This window comes from Gorilla gorilla, chromosome 4 (genome assembly GCF_029281585.2).
Source record: "Gorilla gorilla gorilla isolate KB3781 chromosome 4, NHGRI_mGorGor1-v2.1_pri, whole genome shotgun sequence".
Classification (NCBI taxonomy): Eukaryota; Metazoa; Chordata; class Mammalia; order Primates; family Hominidae; genus Gorilla; species Gorilla gorilla.
The window spans coordinates 48902317-48910363 of NC_073228.2; the positions used below are offsets into that span (position 1 = coordinate 48902317).

Consider the following 8047-nt stretch of genomic DNA (forward strand, 5'->3'; position numbering starts at 1 on the left):
GTTCCCCATGGCATGCAAAACGTTCTCCCTCAAAGCTAACTCATGTCATGACAGGTGTGTTCCTGGTGGCCTTTGGCTGGATGGTGCTGACAGGTTATAAGAGGGCCTACCAATAGATCTATACGGTCATTGCAAGACATAATGAGTTTTATTCTGTTTAAAAAGGGAAGAAAACGGTAGAGCATGGTGGCTCACGCATGTAATCCCAGCACTTTGGGAGGTAGAGGTGGGCAGATCACTTGATGTCAGGCGTTTGAGGCCAGTCTGGCCAACATGGTGAAATCCTGTCTCTACTGGAAATGTTGCAGGATTCAGGAGGACGAGAGAGACCTCAGGTTGAAACGAGAATCTTTATTGAGTGCACTCAGGCCCAGCTGACTCAACGTCCAAAAGACTGGGCCCGGAACAAAGACAGCATCTGACTTTTATACATACTTCACAGAAGGTGGTGGGCTAGCTTGAAGCAAGCTTACAGTGGTGTGAAAAGCAGCGATACAGAGGCAGGACAAAGACAGGATTGCACATGACTGTTGCCAAGCAACCCAGATGTCCGTTATCTAGGTTTGTCTGGGCATGGGCTTATCCTATAACCTTCACTATGGTGCCCAGGCAGCTGTAGTTTAGGCCTACTCAGGCTTCTCATGACCTTCGTTGTACTTCTTAGATAAAACAGAATATTTGAAGTCACTGGTTACATGTAGGCGGAAACCTACTCAGGTGCTGAGGCAAGAGACTGAGGGCACAACCTGTTCTAATATAGTAAAGAAAATAGTTAGAATAAGAAAAGTTATATTAGAAATAGGATATAGAGCTGGATGCGGTGGCTCCCAGCACCTTGGGAGGCCAAGGTGGGCGGATCACGAGGTCAGGAGATTGAGACCATCCTGGCTAACAGGGTGAAACCCTGTCTCTACTAAAAATACAAAAACAAAAAATTAGCTAGGCATGGTGGCAGGCGCCTGTAGTCCCAGCTACTCAGGAGGCTGAGGCGAGAGAATGGTATGAATCCAGGAGGTGGAGCTTGCAGTGAGCTGAGATCACGCCACTGCACTCCAGCCTGGGCGACAGAGTGAAACTCCATGTCAAAAAAAAAAAAAAAGAAATAGGATATAGAGATGATTATATATGGATATTATCAATCATTAGTTTTTAGTATTAATCTCTGTATTATTATTATAACCGAGGAAAGACCAGCCAATTCAGAGTCAAGAGCTGAAGGGACATTGTGAGAAGTGAGCAGAAGATAAGAGTGAAAGTCCTCTGTCACATCCTGATAAAGGCTGCTTGAGGACGCCTTGGTCTAGCGGTAGAACCAGTGCCTGGGAAGGCACCCGTTACTTAGCAGACCTTGGTCTTGCAGTAGCGCCAGTGCCTGGGAAGGCACCCGTTAGTTAGCAGACCTTAGTCTTGCGGTAGCACCAGTGCTTGGGAAGGCAACCGTTATTTAGTGGACCGGGAAAGGGAGTTTCCCTTTCATTTGGGGGAGTTAGAGAACACTCTGCTCCACCAGCTCTAGTGGGAGGTCTGACATTATCCAGGCCTGCTCGAAGTCATCCGGAGGACTAAACCCCTCCCTGTGGTGCTGTGCTTCAGTGGTCACGCTCCTTTCCACTTTCATGTTCTGCCTGTACACCTGGTTCCTCTTTTAAGTTCCTAGAAGATAGCAGTAGCAGAATTAGTGAAAGTATTAAAGTCTTTGATCTCTCTGATAAGTGCATAGAAAAAATGCTGACATATGCGGTCCTCTCTCTGCTTCGGCTACCACAAAGAAGACCCCCATGTGATTTGCTTGACCTTATCAATCACTTGGGATGACTCACTCTCCTTACCCTGCCCCCTTGCCTTGTATACAATAAATAGCAGCACGTCCAGGCATTCAGGGCCACTACTGGACTCCGTGCATTGATGGTAGTGGCCCCCTGGGCCCAGCTGTCTTTCCTACTATCTCTTAGTCTCGTGTCTTATTTTTCTACCGTCTCTCGTCTCTGCACACGAAGAGAACAACCCGCAAGGCCCAGTAGGGCTGGACCCTACAGTTACAGAGAACAGGAATCTATAAACTCATTCCATAAAACAAAGGAAAATTTGTTTTTCTTCTCCTTATGTTGAGGGATTGCTGAGAGAGTCTCCAGAGCACATTAGATAATATTATCAAGACTCTTCCTGGGTCTGGGCTGTGCCTGTTGCTGCCTCTGGGACAAGTCGGCCTAATACACGAAAATTTATTTCTCTTTCTTTTTAATTTTATTTTTCTTTAATTTCCCACCTTAAAACCACAAAAATTAGCCGGGCATGGCGGTGCATGCCTGTAATCCCAGCCACTTGGGAGGCTGAGGTGGGAGAATCGCTTGAACCCTGGAGGCAGAGGCTGCAGTGAGTCAAGATCGTGCCACTGCATTTCAGCCTGAGCAACAGAGTGAGACTCCATCTCAAAAAAAAAAAGGGGGGGGGAGAGGGGGGGAAGAAAGAAACTTATTTATTTCATTGGAAGACCTGTAAAAGAACAAAGGTCATGAAATATCAGTATGTACATCTAGAATTGCTCCAAAAAGAAACGGAAATGAATGGGGGCTCGGGGTGGGAAGAAGAATGGGTTAGTCAGCTATAACTTTGGGTCCAAGGGACCCTGGTGGTATAGTGGGGGTTAACTTTGCAATCACTGACTCAGGTGAGCCTCTTAGTGTTGAGAAGTGAAATCATCCTCTTTCCCTAATGTATAGCTCTTACATTTTCCAGACAGCTGATTCTCACTTTCTTCTTCAACCTCCAAAGAACCTCAGCTGACTACCTTGCTTTCTATGTCCCCAGGGGAATAGAAACAATCAGAGGAAACTTCCATGAGTTCCCAGGACACATCCACCCACCTCCTCCACGTGTAACCACCACCTCTACCTTCCCCTCTGGTGCTGTGGATGAGCCATCCGTGCTCCTGGCAAAGGCCCACCTGCCACTTGGGCACAGGAACCCATCCATCCCTCCTTACCTCTGGCAACTCTCCCTCTCTCTCTCCTGCATCCTTCATATTCTCTGGGTTGTATTCTCTTCCAGCCCCCACCCCCTGCCCACCTCCAGCATGTAAAAGTGCTGTTATTGTTTCCACTTTAAAACAAACCCTAAAAATAAGTAAATAAAATAAACCCTACCTTGACCCCACTTCACTCTATAGTTACCATCTCATTTCCCTTCTTTTAACAGGAAAACTCCTCCAAACACTTGTCTATATTTGTCCCTGTCATTCTCTCTCTCTCCCCCTCTCTATTTTTTATTTTATTTTATTTTATTTATTTATTTATTTGAGATGGAGTCTCACTCTGTCACCCAGGCTGGAGTGCAGTGGCATAATCTCGGCTAACTGGAACCCCTACCTCTTGCGTTAAAGCAATTCTCCTGCCTCAACCACCTGAGTAGCTGGGATTACAGGCGCCCACCACCTCTCTGGGCTAATTTTTGTATTTGTAATTGAGATGGGGTTTCACCATGGTAGCCAGGCTGGTCTCAAACTCCTGACCTCAAGCGATCTGCCCACCTCCATCTCTCAAAGTGCTGGGATTAGAGGTGTGAGCCACCACGCCCGGCCTATTTATTTTTTTGAGACAGAGTCTCCCTCTGTTGTCCAAGCTAGAGTGCAGTGATACCATCTCGGCTCACTGCCACCTCTGCCTCCCAGGTTCAAGCGACTCTCCTGCCTCAGCCTCCTTAGTAGCTGGGATTACAGCCATGCACCACCACACCTGGCTAATTTTTGTATTTTTAGTAGAGATGGGGTTTCACCACGTTGGCCAGGGTGGTCTTGAGCTCCTGACCTCAGGTGATCTGCCCGCCTCAGCCTCTCAAAGTACTGGGATGATGGGCATGAGCTGCTGTGCCCAGCCTCAATTATTTTAATCTTTGAATAACTTCGGACTTGCAGAAAAGTTAAAAGACTTACATGGAGAACTTCTCTACCCTCTTCCCCATCCCCGCAAGGTACACAGTTGGTAAAGCGAGAAGTCTGGGGTTCAGTGGCACACTTCTTAACTCCCAAGTTCGTGCTCTTTCTTTTCTCTCTCTGTTGTCTCTCCCTCCCTCCTTCACTCCCTCTCTCTCCCCTTGATGGCCACATTTACTTTATAATTTTCTCTCTCACTCTTTCTCTGTCTCACTCTCTCTTACACAACACACACTCATAAGAAGACACCTATATACATTTTTTTCCTGAACCATTGGTAAGTAATTTGCACACAGGATGTCCCTTCACCCCCCAGTCCACAAATACTTCTGTGTGTTTCCTAAGAACAAAGGCCTTCTGGAAGTTTCACATTAATTCCATACTGGATCTACAGTCCGAGTTCAGATTTCACCAATTGTGCCAATAAAGTCCTTTAGGTTTTTCTGGCCCAGGATCACTTGTCACTTTTGGTTGTCAGGTCTCTTTATGTCTCCTTCAGCCTTATGTGTTGTCGACCTTTTTTTTTTTTTTGAGACAGAGTCTCACTCTGTTCCCCAGGCTGGAGTGCAGAGTGGTGCTATCTTAGCTCACTGCAACCTCTGCCTCCCGGGTTCAAGAGATTCTCCTGCCTTAGCCTCCCAAGTAGCTGGGATTACAGGCCCCTGCCACCACACCAGAGTAATTTTTGTATTTTTAGTAGCGATAGGGTTTCACCACATTGGTCAGGCTGGTCTTGAACTCCTGACCTCAAATGATCCGCTCGCCTCGGCTTCCCAAAGTGCTGAAATTACAGGCGTGAGCCACTGCGCCTGGCAGACTTTTTTTTTTTTTTTTTTGAGACGTAGTTTCGCTTTTGTCGCCCAGGCTGAATATGGCAGTCGCTCTGGCCAAACCCTTGGAGTCACCCTCCACTCCTTTCTCTCACCCCTCATCCCAACTGTCCGCAAAGGCCATCAGCTCTGCTTTCAAAGTACACCCAGAATCTGGCCACTCCTCAGCCCCCGCACTGCCCCCATCCTGGCCCAAGCCCTCGCGCTCTCTTTCCTGGGAGTGTGCTATGGTCTCCTCGCCGGTCTTCCGGTTTCTCGGCTCTGGCCCCCTGTGGCTTGTGTGAGCTCTCGCGTTCACAGGGAAGTAGTGGTCGCGCTCACTGTGCTACCGCCCTCCCTCTGCGCGCCCCCTCCGGGGGCAGGGAGCCCACGAGGCCCAGCCCGATCCGACGCCCTCCTGGGTCACCTCCCGGACCCCCGCTCCTCCCGCCCAGCCCCCCGCCCCGTGCCGCCCCAGCCACTCGGTCCTCCGGGCCCACCCCAGGGCGTCGGAACTGGTGGTTCCCTCGGCGGTTCCAGGCCCCTCTCCTCCTTCCCGGGCAGAAGCAGCTTCGCAGCGCCACTCACTGAGCAGAGATTACCAGGGCCCGTTTCCCAAGGCTCCGCCCCGCCCTCGAACCTGTGGGAGCGAGCGCTCCCTCGCCTCAACGAAAACTCGCCGGTCGAGACGGTTGAGAAATGGCTAGAGGAACGGAGACCTAAGTGCCTGTTTCTGTGTAGTCAACTATACAAAATATGTAATTACATGTCTATAACATATAATAAAGTAAGTCCAGACCGGGCACGGTGGCTCACGCCTGTAATCCCAGCACTTTGGGAGGCCAAGGCGGGCGGATCACGAGGTCAGGAGTTCCAGACCAGTCTGGCCAACATAGTGAAACCCCGTCTCTACTAAAAATACAAAAATTTAGCCTGATGTGCTGGTGTACGCCTGTAATCCCAGCTACTCGGGAGGCTGAGGCAGGAGAATTGCGTGAACCCGGGAAGCGGAGGTTGCAAGAGCCGAGATGGCGGCACTCCACTCCAGCCCCGGCAACAGTGCGAGAATCGGTCTTAAATAAATACATAAAGCAAGTCCAGCAAGATGATGTTAGATGGTGGTAATAGGGCCAGCCTGCGGGGAGGACGGAGCTCGGCGCCTGTGGGGCGGGGTATGCAAATTTAAAATGGCTGTTTCGCTCGGGAGCTATGGGAACAAAAAGAGAAAGGGAATATCCCCCCAAACTTGTAACAGCATTACTTATGCAATGTTACAAATTGTAACAAGGAACGCCGTGTGAACTTAGGGAAGAGAGTGCTTCTTTACTTGAGGATCATTTTTCTTACCGTGAGCTTAGGATGAGTGGGAGAAGGGGTGCTGTGGCCGAAAGAAAAGACGTGTTGTTATTGTTTTTCGACCTTTTGGCTAGAGATGAAGTGTAGTATGTGTTCTTAGTTCTTACGAGTTTGGTATCTAGTATATGGCCTATGTGAAAACAACATGTTAAGTGTGTTTTTTTGGGAAGAGGGAAATGGAGTAGTAACTTGCATTTTTCGTTTCACGTGTCGATTTGGCATTGCGGTGCTTCCAGGAACGGCGCGCCCCTTTGGGGGTCTAAAACACCTGTTATAAAGAACAGGTTTATTTATGTTCACCTTGGTTTTGTTATATGGTGTTGTGTGTTTTAGTATTGTATAAGGAAAATATTGGTGGGTGGTATTGCTTCTTTGCTTTAAACCGGATTGAGAATAAGCGAGTGCGTACTGGGAAAGTAAGCCGCTGAGTACTGAAACTGGGGACAAGGGTGCTTTTTGGCATCCTGATATGCCAAGGAGGTGCATTGCTAATTTCGGGACTCCAGACAGTTAAAACGTGAAGAAAGCAGGGTGGTCATCCATAAGCCAACGCCAGAAGCGACGTTATTTAGTCTTCCCCAATGTTGCAGTTACTTTTGCTCTCATTTTTCATATTATTGCTTCCCAACTGCTCATACTTTTTCTTTTTTCTTTTTTTTTGATACCGAGTCTCACTCTGTTGCCTAGGCTGGAGTGAAGTGGCCTCATCTCGGCTCACTGCAACCTCCGCCTCTCGGATTCAAGCGATCCTCCCGCCCCAGCCTCCCGAGTAGCTGGGACTACAGGCGGTCGCTACCATGGCCAGCTAATTTTTGTATTTTTAGGAGAGAGGGAATTTCACCATGTTGGCCAGGTTTGTCTCCTGAACTCAAGTGATCCGCCCGCCTTGGCCTCCCAAAATGCTAGGGTTAGAGGCCTGAGCCACCGCGCCCGACCTTTATTTGACTTTTTAATTCATCCCGTCAGGGAGCTGAAGCCTGGTCCCTGCGAATAAGAAAGGTTGTTTGGGTAGGAGGCCTCATCGGAGGCATCTTGCAGTTAGCCAAGAGTGGGGAGAACTTTTTTCTTGTGGTTTCCATAGGAGCTTAACTGCAGTAGAATAAAACATCAGTTACATTTCTAAGGTCTTGACTCCAAACCTTGGCTCCTAGACAGCATCCCAGCACCCACCCAGGGCTTGAGGGAGCTCACTGCCCTAAAGGGAGGGACATAATCCTGGCTGGCTTGGCCACCTGATCCTAGAGCTCTACTGCTTTGAGGGGGCATAGGTGGTAGCAGGTAGTGGATATAGCAGGCCTTTGAGTGAGACCTGGTGCTGTGCTGGGTTTGGGTCTGAACCAGCACAGGGTTGCTTAGGCATCTCAGCACAGAGAGAGACTCCATTTATTTAGGAGAAAGTAAGGGAAAAGAACAAGAGTCTCTGCCTGGTAATCCAGAGAATTCTTTTGGATCTCATCCAAGACCACTGTTGCGGGAAGCTGGGGACCCCGAACGGAGGGACCGGCTGAAGCCATGGCAGAAGAATATAAATTGTGAAGATTTCATGGACATTTTTTTATTTACTTATTTTATTTATTTATTTATTTATTTATTTTTTTTTTTGAGACGGAGTCTTGCTCTGTCGCCCAGGCTGGAGTGCAGTGGCGAGATCTCGGCTCACTGCAAGCTCCACCTCCCGAGTTCACGCCATTCTTCTGCCTCAGCCTCCCAAGTAGCTGGGACTACAGGTGCCCGCCACCACACCCGGTTAATTTTTTGTATTTTTTAGTAGAGACGGGGTTTAACTGTGTTAGCCATGATGGTCTCGATCTCCTGACCTTGTGATCCACCCGCCTCAGCCTCCCAAAGTGCTGGGATTACAAGTGTGAGCCACCGCACCCGGCCTATGGACATTTATTAGTTCCCCAAATTAATACTTTTATAATTTCTTACGCCTGTCTTTACTGCAATCTCT

The 8047-nt window shown here is 48.7% G+C and overlaps 1 long non-coding RNA gene and 1 pseudogene across 1 annotated transcript; one reads left to right on the forward strand and one right to left on the reverse strand.

Moving 5' to 3' along the window:
• Positions 1–336: 336 nt before the first annotated feature.
• Positions 337–5805, reverse strand: LOC109026803 (uncharacterized). The gene is made up of 2 exons (XR_010133805.1): positions 5238–5805; positions 337–1653 (listed from the first exon to the last, which is right to left on the reverse strand). It is a non-coding gene; the product is annotated as an uncharacterized lncRNA (long non-coding RNA).
• A 338-nt stretch (positions 5806–6143) lies between these two features.
• Positions 6144–6345, forward strand: LOC129534003 (uncharacterized; annotated as a pseudogene).
• Positions 6346–8047: the final 1702 nt, after the last annotated feature.